The sequence below is a fragment of the Thrips palmi genome, unplaced genomic scaffold, assembly GCF_012932325.1.
Source record: "Thrips palmi isolate BJ-2018 unplaced genomic scaffold, TpBJ-2018v1 HiC_scaffold_8, whole genome shotgun sequence".
NCBI classification, from domain to species: domain Eukaryota; kingdom Metazoa; phylum Arthropoda; class Insecta; order Thysanoptera; family Thripidae; genus Thrips; species Thrips palmi.
Window position 1 is genome coordinate 12,518,061 of NW_023144635.1, and position 17,988 is coordinate 12,536,048.

Sequence of the window (17,988 nt, forward strand, 5' to 3'; positions counted from 1 at the left end):
GACGGAATTGTTTCGGACATCATGTGCGGGAAGGGGTGGAAACGTTCGGGCTGTGACGTAGTCAGTGAGTGCAGAGAAAAATTTGAACTGTGTTTGATCCCACCGACACCTGCCGCCTGAACCAATTTCGCCCCTTCCGTCCTGCCGCGCTCTCGCCTTTGAGCGCGTTTGGCTCGGCTCCGCTTGAAGGCTCCGCTTCAAGGCGCCGCCTGCCGAGGCGTTCGGAAGGACCGTCGCGTCTCTGTCTCCGTCGCTCTCGCGGGGCGGCCGCGGCGGTGCAAGCGAGAGGCAGCGACGGAAGGAGCCAGGTGGCGCGCCGCCACCCCGAGCCACGTGACGCCGTGACGTCACCGTGACGTCACCGTGGCGCCGCGCCAGCGCGCCTGATCGGCGGGGCGGTCCTTTGTGCATGCACAAACACCAATCAGCGTGCGACCTGCACGTCGCCACGTCGCCCCGCGTCAGTTTCAGTCGCCAGACGCCGAAAGGCCATTGTGGCGCGTGTGCGCACACTGTGCGGCGCGTGGCGCCCTAACAGTGTGTGTGCCGGTGAACTGAACCAACTGAACCAGCGAGCCGAGCAGAGCGACCCGGTGCACGGCACAGTAAATTTCCATCCCTCACCGGGCAGCCGCGCTGCGCTATCATTCGGCAAATGGCCGGCGCACAGTGGGCCAGAAGACCGGCGGAGGCGGTTAAAATCCTGGACGTGTTTTGAGTTCTAGAGTCGCTGAATGGGACTCGAACCGGCGTGTGACCCCATGGATTGCTCTTCAAACGAGGCATCCATTGGTGGGGTCACACGCTCGTTTGAGTCCTGTTTAGTGACTCAAAACGCATCGGGAGCTTTAGTTTTGGCCGCCTCCACCGGTCTTCTGGCCCACTGTGCGGCGCGCTGCGCTATCATTCGGCTAATGGCCGGCGTATCGGGCGGTCCATCGGACGGCCCATCGGGGCGGGCCGCCTGTGGGAGCTGGCAGCGTCCTGGAGGGGCGAACGGGACGGCGCCGACAGCCGGGATATTTAAACGAATTGGCGAGCGGGCCCGGCCGGAGCAGCAGGTTGATTCCGAGCATGCCTCCGTCGCCGTCTCTCTCGCTCCCTGACGGGGTGCTCCACGAGTGCGAGAGAGACAGAGCGATGAGAGCAGTGCTCGGAATGAGCCCGCTGCTCCACGAGATGAATCGTGGAGACGGACGCAGATTTATGGCGATCCGCGTTCGGGGTGGCCCGGCCGGCCCGGCCCGACCTCCTCGGCCTCCCTGCCGGCGCCGGCCTCGGCCGCGCTGTCTCCCCTTGTCATATGTCGGCCGCGGTCTGCCCCGGCACGGCCCGGCACGGCCCGGCACGGCCTCGGCCAGGTTCGCGACATTCCTCCGGCAAACCGCACACTTTTCACCCCCCCCCCCCCTTTTCCCTCCTCCAGCACGGACTGCTCCGGCTTCCAGGCGCTGCCAGGACCCGTGTGCTGGCGGTGCTGTAGGCTGACTCCGAGAGTCGCTTTCGTCGCTCTGTCCCTCTCGCGCCTGTACGGGGCCCCCCATGAGTGCGACAGAGACAGAGCGACGAAAGCGACTCTCGGAATCAGTCTGCTGGCAGTGCTCGGCTGGAGGGCAAATAACCTCGGGCGGAGTGATTTAGCATCGCTCCTCAAGGGGGCGACAGTCTCGCGAAAGCGGCTCGGCTGGCCTCGGCGACACGGCGCACTGCACACGCACAAGCACGCCGTCAGCACCGCGAAGCACCGCCAAGCACCGCCAAGCACCGCCAAGCACCGCCAAGCACCGCCAAGCACCGCGAAGCACCGCCAAGCACCGCCAAGCACCGCCAAGCACCGCCAAGCACCGCCAAGCACCGCCAAGCACCGCCAAGCACCGCCAAGCACCGCCAAGCACCGCCAAGCACCCTCTCAGCCGCAGAAAGCCAAGAAGCGGCCGCATTTTGCGGTGGAAAGGGAGACCGAGGGGTGAATCACTCAGCACGTTCTGGTGTACACATGAGTACATAAGTACGGGTGAGTACACCTTGGTTTACTCATAAATTTTAAAATTTAAAACGTTTTAAGGCTTTATTTAGCGTTTTTAACGGCACTCAACTTTAAAGTGGGTTTAAAAAAACTAGAGAATTTCGCCTTTTTTAAACTTGTGAGTACACTGAGTACGGGCAATTTTGTACACATGAGTACACTAGTGATTCACCCCTCGAGGGAGACACTGAGCCAGGGCCGGGTCCAGGAGGCCGGGGAGGGGGGCGGGGTGCAAGGACAATTGGCACCTAAAGGTGGCCTTACAATGAGTGTCCGGCCATGTCCGTCCTCCGATTTAGGCACTATTTGAACCCAATGTAACAGGAATGTGATTTAAATTACTATTCTTTACTATTACCATCTCAAGAAAAACGCCAATATTGGGACGTCAGACACGGGCGGACGCATTGTAAGGCCACCTTAACCGGTATGGAGGCGATCAAAATCCGGGACGGGTTTTGAGCGAGCTCCGGAGTCGCTAATCAGAACTCGAACTGAACGTGTGACCACACCAATAGATTGCTCTCCGACCGAGGAGTCCATTAATAGGGCCAAGTTCCGTTCGAGACCTGTTTAGTGACGCTGGAGCTCAAAACGCGTCTAGAATTTTGGCCGCCTCCACCGGTCTTCTGGCCCACTGTGCGAGGGACTCATAAAGCGCGACGGCGAGGCGGGGACGCGGCTCCCAGCACAAACAGGGCCTGCACCGCCAGCGCGCCGCACCGCGCCGCACCGCTGATCGTGTGTATGTTTGGCGGGGCGGGCTGTACAAAGGGGCCCCCAGATGGGGTCCGCCAGATAGGGCCCTGATTTCTCCACCGCCGCAGCGCGCCTCGGCACTGCACTGCACGGCACACGAGGGCCCCAGGCCTTGATGCAGTGGAGTGGAGCTTGGGGCGGTACACGGCGAGGAAACGGCGGGCGGACGGTGGGAAGCGCGCGGGGTGCGCGTCGACGAAACCGGAGCCCGCCATGTGCCTCGCTCTGCAGACTGATTCCGAGAGTCGTTTTCGTCGCTCTGTCTCTCTCGCACCCTCACGGTTCGCCCCATGAGTGCGAGAGAGACAGAGCGACGACTCTCGGAATCAGTGTGCTGCTTCGCCCCGCCTCGCGTCCGGCTCGGCACGTTCGCTTGGCCTGCTCTCTGCTGCCTGGAAGCGCTGCCGCTGGACTCCAGCACGCCACAGGAGGGCCTGCGTCGCTCTGTCTCTCTCACGCCTTTACGGTAGTGTTCCGCATCGGGCGGGTCGGTCGGGTTCTGTGAAAATTCGACCGCAGCGCTGCACCGCGACGTGTCATCGAAACTAAAAAACCGAAGTGGCTCCGAAGTGCCGCCGAAGACACGGCTTGGACATCGGCTGGCTCGGAAGCAGCCCCTCCTCGCCCCTCGCCCTGCATGTGACACAAACCGTCCCGACAGGTGCTGCCCTCTAGTCGGCAAAAGTAGCCAAGACGATCGGGCGGGCCGGATCGGGCCGTCGACTGTCAGCGCCATCGGGCGGTGCAAAATCGTACGACCCGCCCGATGCGGAACACTACTTTACGGGGCGCTCTATGAGTGCGAGAGAGACAGAGCGACAGGCGCTTTGGACTTAGCCAGCTGGAGCTCATTCCGCGCGCGTCTCGTTCTCGTCTCCTGGCCGACGGCCTCCTCCAGCCTCCCGCAGCACAGTGGGCCAGAAGACCGGCGGGGGCGGCCAAACCTCTAGACGCATTTTGAGCTCTAGGGTCGCTGAATGGGACTCGAAGCGAATGTGTGACCCCACCAATGGATTCCTCTTTCGCACGCAAAAAAAAAATCGATTTAGAGCTAAAAGTTAGCACCAGTGCTAATTTATCTAGCTCTGTAGGCCCAGCAAAATTTTTAGCTGCACAGCTAAAAATTATTAGCTGGGTAAATTTAGCTATGGAGAAAACGGAGATTAGTGGCATTGAAAACTACTCTGGCTGCATTAGCAGTGTAGAATTCTTCATGGTTATGATATTTATTAGAAGGTGCGGGATTTTCTGTCTAAGACGGACCAGTAGTCCTAAGGCGTAAGGCTCCTCCGGGACAGTCGTGTCTCAAGGGACTTTAAAAATTGCTGACCACGGGTGATGTCACGGTGAGAACATGGGGAGCATCCGTTCCCCGACTAACCCATCTCTCACTGCTAGCCACCAGCGCGAGCGAAGCGCCACGGAACGAACGTAGCCTTGCCCTATCTCCTAAACATTTTTGCTGCATTGTAAATCCCATTTTGCAGCCATTGATTAGCACTGCAGCAACTGAAGTGGCTGAATCCTCAAGAAATATAGGTTCCGGGAAAGCCGATCTCCGGCAGACCCTCAACTAAAGGAGCAGCGCTACTCAGCAGAGGTCGCTAGCAGAGTTGCAATTTTTTTAGCTGTGGTGCTAAAAAACGCCCACTAAGAAAGTTAGCTCTGGACTGACTTTTATTTTTTTGCGTGCGGAGAGCAATCCAATGGTGGGGTCACACGTTCGGTTCGAGTCCCATTCAGCGACGCTGGAGCTCAAAACGCGTCTAAAGTTTTGGCCGCCTCCGCCGGTCTTCTGGCCCACTGTGCGCAGGCTGCTTCCAACCAGCATTCGTTCTGTCTCTCTCGCGCCCTTACGGGACCTCCACGAGTGCGAGAGAGACAGAGCGACGACAGCCTGCTGACGTAGACGGGCTGCTCGACGGGGCGCGCCACGCGTCTGCCCGCCGATCCGAGGTGTTACGTCAGCCCAAGCTGTTTCTAGTAAGTCCCCGAGAAGGGTACCGCCACCAACTTTCCCAAGAAAACACCGGGTGAGTTCGGCGTCCCGCCTTCCTCCCGCATGACGCCCAGGGTGTGGGTGGCTGCAGACTGATTCCGAGAGTCGTTTCCGTCGCTCTGTCTTTCTCGCACTCATGAGGCGTCCCGTTTGGGTGCGAGAGAGACAGAGCGACGGAGACGACTCTTCGAATCGGTGTGCCGGCGTGTGCTGATAAGACGGATTGCATATGTGCGCGCTGCGCGGCGCTGCGCCGCTCAAGGTCGTCGGTTCATCCCTCGCGGTGCCGCCAAGAAAGCCGTCGCCGTGTTGCGCCGCGCGCCATGTTTATGGATGATTTCATCCGGTTTCAGCGCCGCCGCCCCTATCATTCTTTCAGCCCGGCCCGGCCTTTTCTACATTTCGCAGTGGCGGGGGCACGCCGCGGCCGGAGGGCGAGGAGGTATAGTGAGGCAGTGAGGTAGTGAGGCAGTGGGGCAGTGAGGCCCGGGCCAATATTCTCTCTCTCTCTCTCTCTCTCTCTCTCTCTCTCTCTCTCTCTCTCTCTCTCTCTCTCTCTCTCTCCCACTCACACACTGCCTCGCGCTTCGATTAAGCCTTTCCCACCCTCGCTCCTCGCTCCGCCCCGCGCCCTCCTTCAAATTCCGAAACGGGGTTGTTTTCCTCGGCCCCGCTCCCTCGAGCCGCGTGCGCCAGCGTGCGAGATGCCCCGCCCTTCTGGCGGACGCCGTCTCTCTCGCACTCGCAGTGCGGCCGGGCGGGCCGGGCAAGAGTGCGAACGCGAACGCGGGGCCGGTTGGTGATTGCCCCAGTGACGGGCCTCGCTAAGTAGATTGGCGTCCGAAGCGGCAACCGTATTCACCGTATTCACGGTCGTCTCCCTGTAGGCCTCGACTGATTTCGGGAGTCGTTTTCGCTTTCGCCGGCTCTGCCTCTCTCGCACATGTGCAGGACTCTCCATGAGTGCGAGAGAGACAGAGCGACGAAAACGACCCTCTGAACCAGTCTGCTGTTGCAAATTCACCAGCCTCCGCCCACATCACGCTGCACGCACCCCAAGGGATGCCAACCTCAGCCTGCCGCCGCCTGGCCCTTCCCCTTGCTTCCTTTTGAACTTACTGTTTTCTTACAGTTGTCCCACACCAGGGCAGCCTGCAGCTTGCTCAGAGGCAGGCCCCTGAGTAAGTTGGCACTGGGCGGACAAGCTGGAGGTTGGCAGCCCTGTCGGCACCGTTGCATCGTGAGGGTTTCCGCCTCCCAGTGTGGCAACACTGGCCAAGTTTCCTCCGCAGCCGCACGTGCAACAACAGCAACAACACTCGCATGCAGCGTCCGCGGCCTTGGGCGCCTCCAAGGTGGCGTGGCGGCGTAGCGGTCTGCATATGCGTTTCCATACAGTTTACGCTCGTCGTCCTGGTCGTGTCCGCGGCGGGCGGGCCGGCCGGGTGCTGCGAATAACCGTCAAACAACTGTAAATAGCGGCCGGTTTTAGTGTCTAGTGCGCGCGCCGGGGCAGTTACAAGGCTAGAGGCCCGCTCCGTGGGGCCGCCGCCTCCGTGGAGGGCTGGGCTCCTCGAAGCGCAGAGGGCGGCCGCTGCCGCTCGGGGCTCCATGATGATGGGCCTGTACGCCGAGGGCTATTCCCGCGCCCTGTAGGGCCCCGCCAAGGGCCCCACCTCCCTCCTGGCCGCCCCCGCGGCCCTACCGACGCGAACTGCGCTTTTAACGATACGTTCTTTGAGTGCGGCCCGGCGGCCGCCACCGGCTGTTGCTGTTGAATCAGCTGTTGATGCTCGCCTCGCAACAGAAATACGGCGAGGTCGCCCCTTGCCCCACCCCGCCCCGCCCCACCCCACCCCACCCACCCGAGGGCGGGTAACGAACGACTGGTAAATTTCGTGTCAGCCGGATTAAGGATTACCCGCATTACCCGCATCACATCCAAAGTTTTCCTGGATTACCTTTGAACCACGCATAATTTACCCCGGATTACCTCAACATTTTCCCGGATCACCTCGGATTTCCTCAAAAATTTCTGGTCTTCCGGATTACGGATAACCAATTTGCAGTCAGCCGGATTGCCGTAGTCGTTAGCCCCTCGAACACCCCCCATCCCCACCCCACTCCACCCCACCCTGCCCCAAACCAACCTCTCCCCCCCACCTCTAAGGAGGTTCGTGTCTACGCCCGATCTCTTTGTCCGAGTTGGTCCGGCGTCCGTTCCTCCACCCGCCCGCGTCCTGGAATCCCTGCACCGTGCGGTGCCGAGTCTCTGGAGTCCGGAGTCCAGTGGAAGGCGAGGCACACTGCGCGGCTCTCTCTCTCTCTCTCTCTCTCTCCCACCACCACCTCACCAGCTGCTACCCGCCGAGCTACTCGTACATAGTACCCGACGCGCCGGTCCCCGGCCCCTGCTCGCCCTCCGCCTCCCCCGACGGTAAATCAAAATTTAATCCAAAGACGGCCGCTCCGCCCTCGGCCGGATAACTTCGTGCTGATTACGCGCCTTTTATCGGCAGTCGATAATGAAAACGGCGGGGCGGACGGCGTGAGCCCCGTCGCGTGTGGCGTGCGTCGCGCGCGTGCGGTGGAGGTGTAACGCGTGCGTGCCGAGGGGCTGCGTGCCGCCGCCGCGCAGAGGGGGATAAGGAATTCCATCTCAGAGTGCGGTGTGTGTGTGTGTGTGTGTGTGTGTGTGTGTGTGTGTGTGTGTGTGTGTGTGTGTGTTCTGTGGCAAGGGCTCGGAGGTGTCCATGAGGGCGACACGCGTCGTGTTGGCCGACCGGCTGGCATGCCAGCTGCAGACTTCCGAACCGACCCTTTCTTCGTGATCATCTCTCTCACACTCGTGGGGTTCTCTGCGAGGGCAGAGAGAGAGAGAGAGAGAGAGAGAGAGAGAGAGAGAGAGAGAGAGAGAGAGAGAGCGACAGTCCCTGCGAGCGGCATCGGCCTGCTGGACGCGACTAGTGATGCAGGGTGACAAGCAGTGTACCCTCCTCACCGAGCAGTGAGAGTGGAGCGGAATCGCTGGAATTCTGGAATTCTCGATTCGCGGTCAATTTTTTCGAGCGAGCGCGCGCAGCAGACTGATTCCTCGTCGCTCGGTCTCTCTTGCACCTATACGGGACGCCCCATGAGTGCGAGAGGGACGGAGCGACGCAAACGACTGTCGGCATCAGTCTGCAGGCGTTCGGCCATACCCTTGGCAATACACCCTCACTCCGGAGAAGGGACGGCCCACGGCCTGAAAGGGCATCATCAGGCCCGTCCTCGACAGTCGACGCCGTCCTCGACGCAGCCCAGGGCCCGACGGCTCGCTCGAAGGGCTGAAGGGCCGCGAGGAACAGGGCGCGTGGCAGCGACTCAAGCAGACTGATTCCGAGAGTCGTTTTCGTCGCTCTGTCTCTCACGCACGGAACGCCCCATGAGTGCGAGAGAGACAGAGCGACGACTCTCGGAATCAGTCTGAAGGATGTGGTCAATGTCCTTGCCTGACGGAGTGGCGTGGAGTGGCGCGCACGGTGTTCGGCGCGTGGCGTATGGCGGCCTGCAGCGAGGCTACGCCGTGGGCCAAGCGCTGTGGGGCCCACAGTGTGGGGCCCGCGCCATGGCGCCTCGCCTTCAGTGTACTGCCTGACCCACAAAGGAACGGCAAACAGCCTAATGAGCCTGTCAGGGCCCCCAACCCTATCGGCGCCAGCCCGCCCCGCCTCGCCCCGCCTCGCCTCGCCCCGCCTCGCCCCGCCCCGCCGCGCCCCTCCTCGCCCCGCCCCGCCGCGCCCCGCTGCGCCTCGCCGCGCCTCGCCCCGCCGCGCGTCAGACACGTCACGGAGCGGGCCTGATTCCAGCTGACGAGCGAGCGGGGTAGCGCGCGCTGTACCGGAAACCGCCTGGAGTCCCCCCGCTGAGCCGGGGCCTCGCTGGAGCAGAGTTGCTGACAAAGTGGGCACGATTTCTCACGCCCGGCACACACACACACACACACACACACACACACACACACACACACACACACACACACACACACACACACACACACACCTCTCGCTATCCAGTGTTGGCACGTAAGTGGCCAAAACATTCCCACAAAACAACCAGGGTCGAAAGTGAAGCAAACCTCAGAGCCTGCCTACCAAGCAGCATCTCTATGGACTTCGCTCTCCAGAACTGCCTCGGTAAGCACGCTGAGGTTGGCAGCCCTTCCAAAACTGGTGCACCGTCAGAAATTTGGGCTTACTTGCGTGGTGGCAAAACTGCCTGCTAGGAGCGAGGCCGGGGTGGGTGGGGAGCCAAAGGGGAAATTCATTCAATTTCAGTCGAATTTTGATGAATTTCAGTCCGAATTCGATGAATTTCAGTCAAATTTCGATGGACCTAAACTACTCATTTCGATGAATTTCAGTCAAATTTCGATGAATTACAGTCAAATTTCGATGAATTTCAGTGAATTTAACATGTTAGATGTTAGATGAATTTCGGTGTACAAATTAGGCTGGAGTTATTTCCCCTCGTGGAGAGCGCCGTGGCGGCAGGCAACCAGCGGGTGCGTGCGACGCGGCAGTGCGGCGGGCCGGCCTATCCTCCGTTACCATTACCATTAAGGGCTAGGGGCGCTCTCAGTCGCCGAGTGCGTTGTTGTTGTTGTGTTGCGGCCCGTGCGGGGGCGTTTGGGGGAGGGGGGGGTGGCCAGCCTCTGCAATCACCGCAACGGTTGTTGCGATCCTGATGAGCGCCTTGAATCCCTCGCCGGCCTCGGCCTCCATCGCGTTGCTCTACTTGTTGTGCGCCAGGAGCGTCGAGCGCGCGCCGCCCAGTGCTGACGCGTCGAGCGAGTGTAATTGATTTCGAACAGGAAAACTAGGAGACCGGACGCACGCGGCCGTTTCGAAATTAATTTGGCGGCGGCTTTGATGGAAAACGTTGTGGGTGCTCTGCCGCCACCGTGCTCCAGACACCTGCCGCCTGCCCCCCTCCCCCCCCTCCCCCCGCAATGTCCGACTCCGACAAGGCTCTCATGAAATGCAGATGGGGTGACTGGTTCGTCATAGCCCGCTCCTCCCCCTCCCCGCCCCGCCGAGCCTCCTGGAATCCTTTAAGCCTGCAGGTTTCCCCCTTCCACTGGTGTAGGAGCAAGGAATAAACTTTTCAGGTCGTCCCGCTTGCAGTCTCGGGGGGACATTGCTGCCGGGAGCTCGCTCCACCTAGATGGACGAGAAAAAAAGGGGGGAAAAACTCGGTTCGAGACGCGAAAGCAGTGAAAACCGAATCTGGGGGCGCCTCGAGTGTTTCTAACGGGGAGCGTGGGGAGGTCGTCGGGTTGCCCCGCGGGGCTGTGCTGTGTCGCATTCGCGGCGTTGCCAAATCGCGCACGTGCAGCGCCGCCGCGGAGGGTCCTCGAAGCCCGCCAACACGGCGGCACGGCGGCACGGCGGCACGGCGGCGCCCCCTCAGAGGCCACCGAAGCTGTCAGCAAAGTGGAGTGCCTGCTGTGCACGACGACGACGCACCGCTCAATATTTTAACAAAACCTTCTTGGACAGCAGCAGCGTGGCGCGGCACTACAGCGCCATCACACCGCGAAAAATGCTGTTGTTGTTTTCGCCACTGCGAAAAAATTTTTTGTTGTTGTTGTTTATACCCCCGCGCTGCGCCCCGACGATGTATAGCAATTTGGTGCGCAAATAAACACTCACGCGGACCGTGGGGGACCGCGACCGCCTCTCCACCGAGATTGCCTAGAGGTAGGCGAGCATCGAGCCGCCCGTCAACAAGTCCGATTGCACAGTGGCGGGGACGCGGCGGGTCTTGGCGCGCCGTGGCGGCCACCGCAAGGATGATGCCAATTTCACGCATGGCCCCGCCTCGACCGCCCCGCCCCGCCGCGCCCCGAGTCGGAGCAATGGGCCGAGACAGAGCGGCCGATGCTTGGCCGTGTTATTCTCCGGCTCGGAAAAGGGTCGGGCTGGTCGCGGTCGGGTCGGGCCGGCGGTGGCCCCTGCAGACTGATGCCGAGAGTCGTTGTCGTCGCTCGGCCTCTCTCGCACTCATGGGGCGTCCCGGATGGATGAGAGAGAGACGGAGCGACGAAACCGACACTCCGAATCAGTCTGTTGTCTGCAGTCGCGGTGCGCGGCGGCGGCGCGTCCGAGGGGAACGGCGGCGTCCTCGTTGAGCGCCAGGACGTCGTTGTGTGTGTGTGTGTGTGTGTGTGTGTGAGTGTGTGTGTGTGTGTGTGTGTGTGTGTGTTTTCCCCGCCAAGCACCGCGCCGTCGTCGGCAAGGCGAGGGCCGCGGCACTCCAGCGCGTCAGGCGGTTGTGGGTGGCAGATCAAGGATTTCGGAGGTGCTTTATAGAGGACCAGCACCGCGACGGCGGGCATGCTAGAGAGACAGAGAGAGAGAGAGAGAGAGAGAGAGAGAGAGAGAGAGAGAGAGAGAGAGAGAGAGAGAGAGAGAGAGAGAGAGAGCGCAGGACGGGCGAGGATGAGGGGGTTATCGTGATGCTGGCGCATTCTAGGATGACAGGCATGGCGGAGCACCCCATTGACGTCACGCAAGTAACACGCAATGTTGTCCGGATTGGCGAGCGGGACTAATGGACGAAACTGTTGACTTAGTGACACACACACACACACACACACACACACACACACACACACACACACACACACGTACACACGTACCCACACAAACACCCACACGTGCACACACACACACACATACACACACACAAAGACGCGACGCAGCGCGAGCCCGGCAGAGGGCTGGTGAAAATGAGTGAGGCAGGATATACATGAAACGACGGAATAACAAGCAATAAACGGGACTTGATTTGTAGTGCACAGAGTCTTTCTCCCCCTCCCTCTCTCATTCTCTCCCCCCTCTCTCTCTGTCTCTCTCTCTCTCTCTCTCTCTCTCTCTCTCTCTCTCTCTCTCTCTCTCTCTCTCTCTCTCTCTCAGACCAGTGACACGCGGCGCGTCGCAGGGCGGCCGGCGAGGCACTGAGGTGCACGTGGGGCGGGAATGAATCAGCATAGTGCCACTCGGGGGCGACGGAGGGGAGGAAGAGGAGAAACGAGTTTCGGGAGCGGCAAAATAAAAGGGGTGCAGCTACTTCGCGCATCGGCCCCGCCCCGCCGCCGCCGCGCTCCACTTTTTGTTGTTTTCTTGCACTTTGTTCTTTTTTCTCGCCCCTGTCGCGAAGAGTGTGCGCGGACGTGTGTGGAATCGCGTCTGGCGCGGGCGGCACGGCGCGGCCCGGCGGTGCGGTGACGTGTCTCTGGATTTCGGCCACTCGTCCGCGGTCGTGCCGGTCGTGCCCCGCGCGACGACGCGACGACGTCTGTCTGATCCGCCACCAAAGTGGGGTCGGTGTCGCACAGTGGGCCAGAAGACCGGTGGAGGCGGCCAAAACTCCAGACGCGTTTTGAGCTCCAGAGTCACTAAACAGGACCCGAACCGAACGTATGACCCCTCCAATGGATTCCTCGTTCCGAGAGCAATCTATTGGTGGGGTCACACGTTCGGTTCATGTCCCGTTTAGCGACTCTGGGGCTAAAAACGCGTCTATAGAGTTTTGTCCGCCTCCACCGGTCTTCTGGCCCACTGTGCGCGGTGTCAAGCGTCGCAGCTTTTATGAGCCCCGCCTGGCGACGCCGGGACTAGGACTAGTCTCGGGACGCCCAATTTTTCCTCGAACGCGCCACAAGCGTGCGTGGAACCTGGTTCGTTTCGCTGTTATTTCTTTGGCCTCCCCCCCCCTTCCACAATGCCGCCTCCCTTCACACCTCCGCACCCACCCGGGCCAGCGCCACAGGTGGCTGTGGCAGTCTGCGGAACTAAATGGAAACTAATGTGAGCGCTCGCCTTGCACCCCCTTGCACCCCATAACCTACAAATAACGGGGCGAATCGGTGGTTTGGTTATGTTGTCGAACGCGGTCGGGTTCGGCCCCACTCTCGACCCGCACTCCGCACTGGGTTGGTTAATGCGGTGGAAAAACATGACTGCACGTGCGGTCGGGCTGCGCCAGTCCCGCCTCGAGAAGCAGTATTTCAGTTCGGTCGGCGCGTCGGCGCTCGGTGACTGGAAAAGCAGACGACGCATACGCGCCGCTGCGGACTGATTCCAAAAGTCGTTTTCGTCGCTCTGTCTCTCGCACTCATGGGGCTTCCCGTATAGGTGCGTGAGGGACAGAGCGACGAAAACGACTCTCCGGAATCAGTCTGCTGCCAGGGCGCACTTCGGCTTGCTCGCTTCGATTGACAGCCTTTCGATTGGCGGCGTTTCACGGCTGGCCGCCGCCAAGAGGGCCGTGCACTGCGAGGTGAGGCAATCGGGGGACGTCTGTGCCGCCGACAGGACAGCAGACTGATTCCGAGAGTCTTTTTCGTCGCTCTGTCTCTCTAGTATCCACACGGGACGCCCCATGAGCGCGAGAGAGGCAGAGCGACGACAACGACTCTCGAAAACAGTCTGCCGGGCGGCGTGGCGGCATGTCACCGCCTGCGCCGAACTTGGCGCTCGTTCAAGGGCGGCGGCGCGGCGTCGCTACCCCGTGCCCTAGAGACTCGGCTGCAGGTTGGAATTGAGAGCCTCTCGCGCGTGGAGTAGCGACGGGGGAACTTCTTCACCGCGCTGTTGTGGGCCAAAGTACAGACTCGAGTACAGACTCGAGTACAGACTGATGCTACTCCGCCTGCTTGAGACACGGATGCATCTTGAGAGAAGGGCGCCCTTCTCTCCAGGCTGCATATTTTGACACTGAGTGTCTCTCACGCGCAACGGGTCAGTTTCGTCGCATAGTTGTAAGCTACCCGCGGACCTCTTTCGCTGGGAGGCGTCGATTCGTGACCCAAGGGCTTTTAATTCAAGTTGCCCTCTGAAAAGGCATCCGGCTGGGCCTGAGTCCGGTTCACACAAAGAGAGAGACTTCATTTTCCGTTTGTCCTGCAGACTGATTCCGAGAGTCGTTTCCGCCACTGTCTCTCTCGCATCCACAGAGACAGAGCGACGGAAACGGCTCTGGGAATCAGTCTACTGGACGCTCCACTCCACGCGCCGCCGCTGCTTTTTTGTGGCACGCATTCGCACGTCCGCTGCGACAGTAATTCCGGCACACCCGAAAAAGGACAACGGATCAACGACAGTAATAATAACAACGCCGTGAGAACGCGGAGGGCAGCGGCGACACGCGCGGCTTTTTTTGAGCGGCCGACAATTACACGGAAGTGTTATCGTCTCTAATTTTTTTCGTTCTTTCTGTTTGCCGATCATAGCGCCACCGCTTTTAAAAATGTGTGTACACTGTACACTACTCACGGCATGGCAGCGGCGGAGGGCGGCGGCGTGGCGGCGGCGGAGCAGTGCCACGGGGCGACACCCTGGAAACGAAACAAAAATAAATAAACTGGAAACACAAAACATCACGGTCGAGCTGGGCCGCTGAAAAAAGAAACTCAACAAGCAAAAAAACAAATGCCATGATGATGCACACGCACACTCTGTGACAGTCTGTGACCCCGCTGCGGCTGGATCGCACCCACTCGATGGAAGGGTCACTTTGGGGCACGCTAACGCCGCTAACGCGCACTTCGAGGCACATCACAAATGCAGGGACGATTTATATTCAAGGCAGCGCGCCTCGCGCTGAAATTATTGAAAATGTTATGCATAAAAAGCGCGCCGACGCCGTTGGGTTTTTCTCCCTCTTGGAAAAACCGATGGCAAATTACTCGTTGATCTCTCTACTCTGCCCACATTTTTTTTTTAACTTTTTTCTTTTGATATTTTTTAGCAGATGCAAATATTTTTCCGCAGCCCGCGCTGCTGCGAGTACTATCACGCCGCCCGCCCACACATATCACACACCATTTTGAATTGATTTTTTTCGTTCTTTTGTTTTGTTTTTGTTCTGGTGTCGAACTCTCGTCAGCGGCTTTGTACGTGGTGCCAGCTGCTTCGCATTTACATGCGTCGGCCTCGGCCAGCGCCGGACGCACCGTCCTCGTGATTGCTCTCTCTCTCTCTCTCTCTCTCTCTCTCTCTCTCTCTCTCTCTCTCTCTCTCTCTCTCTATCACACACGCACACTTGCACACACGCACACGCTGCAGCACACGTGACGCCCCCGAAGCGCGACACGGTCGAGCCGAGGCAAAACAGGCAACAAGTCCAACAAGTAACGCCACGTGACGTTGCGCTACGCGGCGGCCAATTTTGACGCGTTCCGCGTTTTACGTATTCCGGGCCGTCTTCTGCTGTTCCAGCACTCCCGGCAGCAGCAGCGGGTCCGGGGGAAATAATGAATGCAGCGAGGCAAAACGGACCTGGTTCGCGGGGCCGCCCTGCCCCCGTCCCGTCCCTCCACTGTAGACCGCTACCGACAGTCGTCTTCGTCGCTCTGTCTCTCTCGCGCATGTAGCCCCGTGAGTGCAAGAGAGACAGAGGGACCTCTCAGTCTGCAGCCAGCTGCCCGTGCACTGTGAAAATTTGAGTCATCACTTGATGACAATTTCAAGGCTAATTTTCCTTACAACAATGTCATCAAAAAAATTGATGCCCATGCAATAAGTATAGGAGCTTTGATAAAAATGTCATCAATTTGTGATGAGATTGTCATAATTCGAAATTGACGAAAATGTCATCCGCGTTTTTGTCATAAAGTGATGACAAATTTTCACAGTGTGTTCGGCCGGCGCTAAAAGGACGTCTTGGCTCGCGCTGCGAAAGGGAGCGCCGCAAGTCGCAGCGCTTCTCCGGGTCCAGGTCAACACTTTCCTAATTTTTGTTTGAGTTTCCCTTACCAAACCGAAATCATCCGAAACTGGCCGAGGACACATCCAAAGCTGTCCAACTGGCCCAGGACAGCCCGTTTTCTGTCCGGGACTCGACTTTTCAAGTCCGAATCCGGGGACTGGCGAAGCGGACTGCCCGATTATTTGCCGAAGTCTGTCGGAGCGTCCGAATCTGTCCGACGGTCTGTCCGAGACAGTCCGGATGCAGGGGTGACCGCCTGAAAGCCTTGGGTTGGGACCGGCCGGTATACAGTCAATCTTGTTAGGGCAAGTTCGAACTTTTGAACATGTTGCAGTGCCTGATAGCGGCGAGTCGAGCGGTATTCTCTATCCTGGGTAGGCCTTCTCTTGTTTGCCTCAGGTTCCTAGAATTTTAAGCGAATAATTCCGAAGGGATTGTTTGCCTCGCGGGAAAGCCCCCGCCGCACGCGGGTCGCGCGGGGGGACGGGTTACCTCGGGTTACCCCGGCGGGACGCCTCTAACCCGCCCATACCTGCGCAGATGCACAGGTCACACAGTGTCATCAGAAAGCACCCTGTATTAGAACACACATTTATTTTGCAAAAAAAAATCAGCGTCAAACTGTAACATGCAGGGCGGCGTGTTAAAATATTACGTACTCGTTCAGTACGGCAATGACCTAAATCTGTTAATGCTTGACAGCAAAGAAATTTCCCATGAATATATATTTTTTTCACATAGTGAGTACGACTAAAGCTGCTCAAATTTTATCAGATCTAATTTAAAATATGTGAGCCACTATGTCGAATCCCGCCATACACGTGATTCAGACAAGAGGCGCGTCGAAAACCGCACCCTTCTAGCTTGCATAGCGCACGGTGCGCTCGCCACAGAGAGGAGGAATGAGCGCCGCGCCGGTGAAGAGGCTCGCCTGCGGGCCCGGTCCTCATGTTTCAGGTTAGCGCAGTGGTCAGCGACGTCGACAACAAGCAACAAGGAAAGTCCAAAGGAGAGGGTCCCGGGAACGAATCCAGCCACAGTAGCCCCACCTCGGCCAGCGCCAGTTTCTTTCTTTTCCGGACTCGTCTCGGACGGCCCGGAACGAGCCCGACCAGCCCTGTCGGACTCCCCGAAATCCTTCTGATTGTGGTACTTTTCGACCGATTCCCGGCAAGTCCGGGAAAGATTTCGGAACTGTCCGGCGGGGACTGACGGACTGTCCTCCGGAAAATTTCGGATCGTCCGATCGGACCCATTTCGGAGCCTTCCCCGTTTTATAAGGGTTTTTATCCAATCATCTTTGTCTACGCCCTTTTTTCGCAAAACTTGCTCCTTTGTCCTCCAGCCGCTGCGGCTGGCAGCGCTCGCTTTCGGAGAGCCTTCGCTTATAAGCGCAAAATTTAGCGGACCTCCACTCGGCACGGCACCAAAATGCATGCATGCTGCAGCATTCATAGTGGCTGATCCAGTTACGGCCTTTGGGGGGAGAGGGGCGGGCAAAGTAGGTTTTTTTGTCAACTTTGAAGAGCTAAGGACGGCTTTTTGCCTACCTCTCAAGCGGCTATCTAGGGTGAGGGAACAAAAACCTCTCGGCCCATCCCCTGTGCCCCCCTGAGCAAGCTGCAGACTGATTCCGGGACTCGTTTTCGTCGCTGTCTCTCTCGCACTCATAGGCGTGAGTGCGAGAGAGACAGAGCGATGAAAACGACTCTCGGAATCAGTCTGCAGCGCAACAAGGAGAGCTGTGCAGCGGTACTGCGGCCGGGCGAGGTTGGGCGTGCTTGCGTGCTTCCGGCGATTTACCGGAAGCGGCGCTGGTCCGCTAGCCCCGCTGGCATCGGCGCTAATCGCTGCCCGGTCGGGGTAATTCCAGCGCCGTTGCGGCCGCCGCTTAACTGGCCGGGTTTATTCAGAGCCGCGCGAATGTGTGGCCGCCGCCCTACACGCCCTTTCTCTCTCTCTCTCTCTCTCTCTCTCTCTCCCCTCTCTCTCTCACTGTCGCACTCACGAAGTGGCCCCCCCGCAAGGGGTGCGAGTGAAACAGAGCGGCCAGACGGTTCTTCAGGAAGGGCTTGGCAGTGAGGCGCTCTGGGGCGGGGGGTCAGACTGTCGTGGGGGAGACAAACTTCCTCAGACAAAATTTGAACACATAACCACATTCTGTTGGAAAAAACGCCTGTAAGTAGGCAACACGTGTGACAAATACAGCAGAATGCACATTCCAACACATTCCCACATTCATGGTACACTCAATCTTACAGTGGGTCACCCCTCGCAGACTGGCCAGTGGGGCTGTCTCGCTGTGGCAGTCCCTAAAAGGGACTGTCCTGGAGCTCCAGGAGTTTAGCAGATCGTCGAGGGCGTCGAGCGACTCTAGAACTTTAGAATGTACCAAAATTCATGCTAGAAAACAGTTTTGTTCATAAAGCACAAAAAATTGTCCAGTTGT

General features: G+C 59.1%; 1 protein-coding gene across 1 annotated transcript in view; it reads right to left on the reverse strand.

Moving 5' to 3' along the window:
* Window positions 1-14,139, reverse strand: part of LOC117653251 (prolactin-releasing peptide receptor-like) — a 70,266-nt gene extending 56,127 nt beyond the window's left edge. The window contains exon 1 of the mRNA XM_034398809.1: window positions 14,105-14,139. The gene's annotated coding sequence lies outside the window, so the exon portion shown is untranslated. The remainder of the gene's footprint in view (window positions 1-14,104) is intronic.
* Window positions 14,140-17,988: the final 3,849 nt, after the last annotated feature.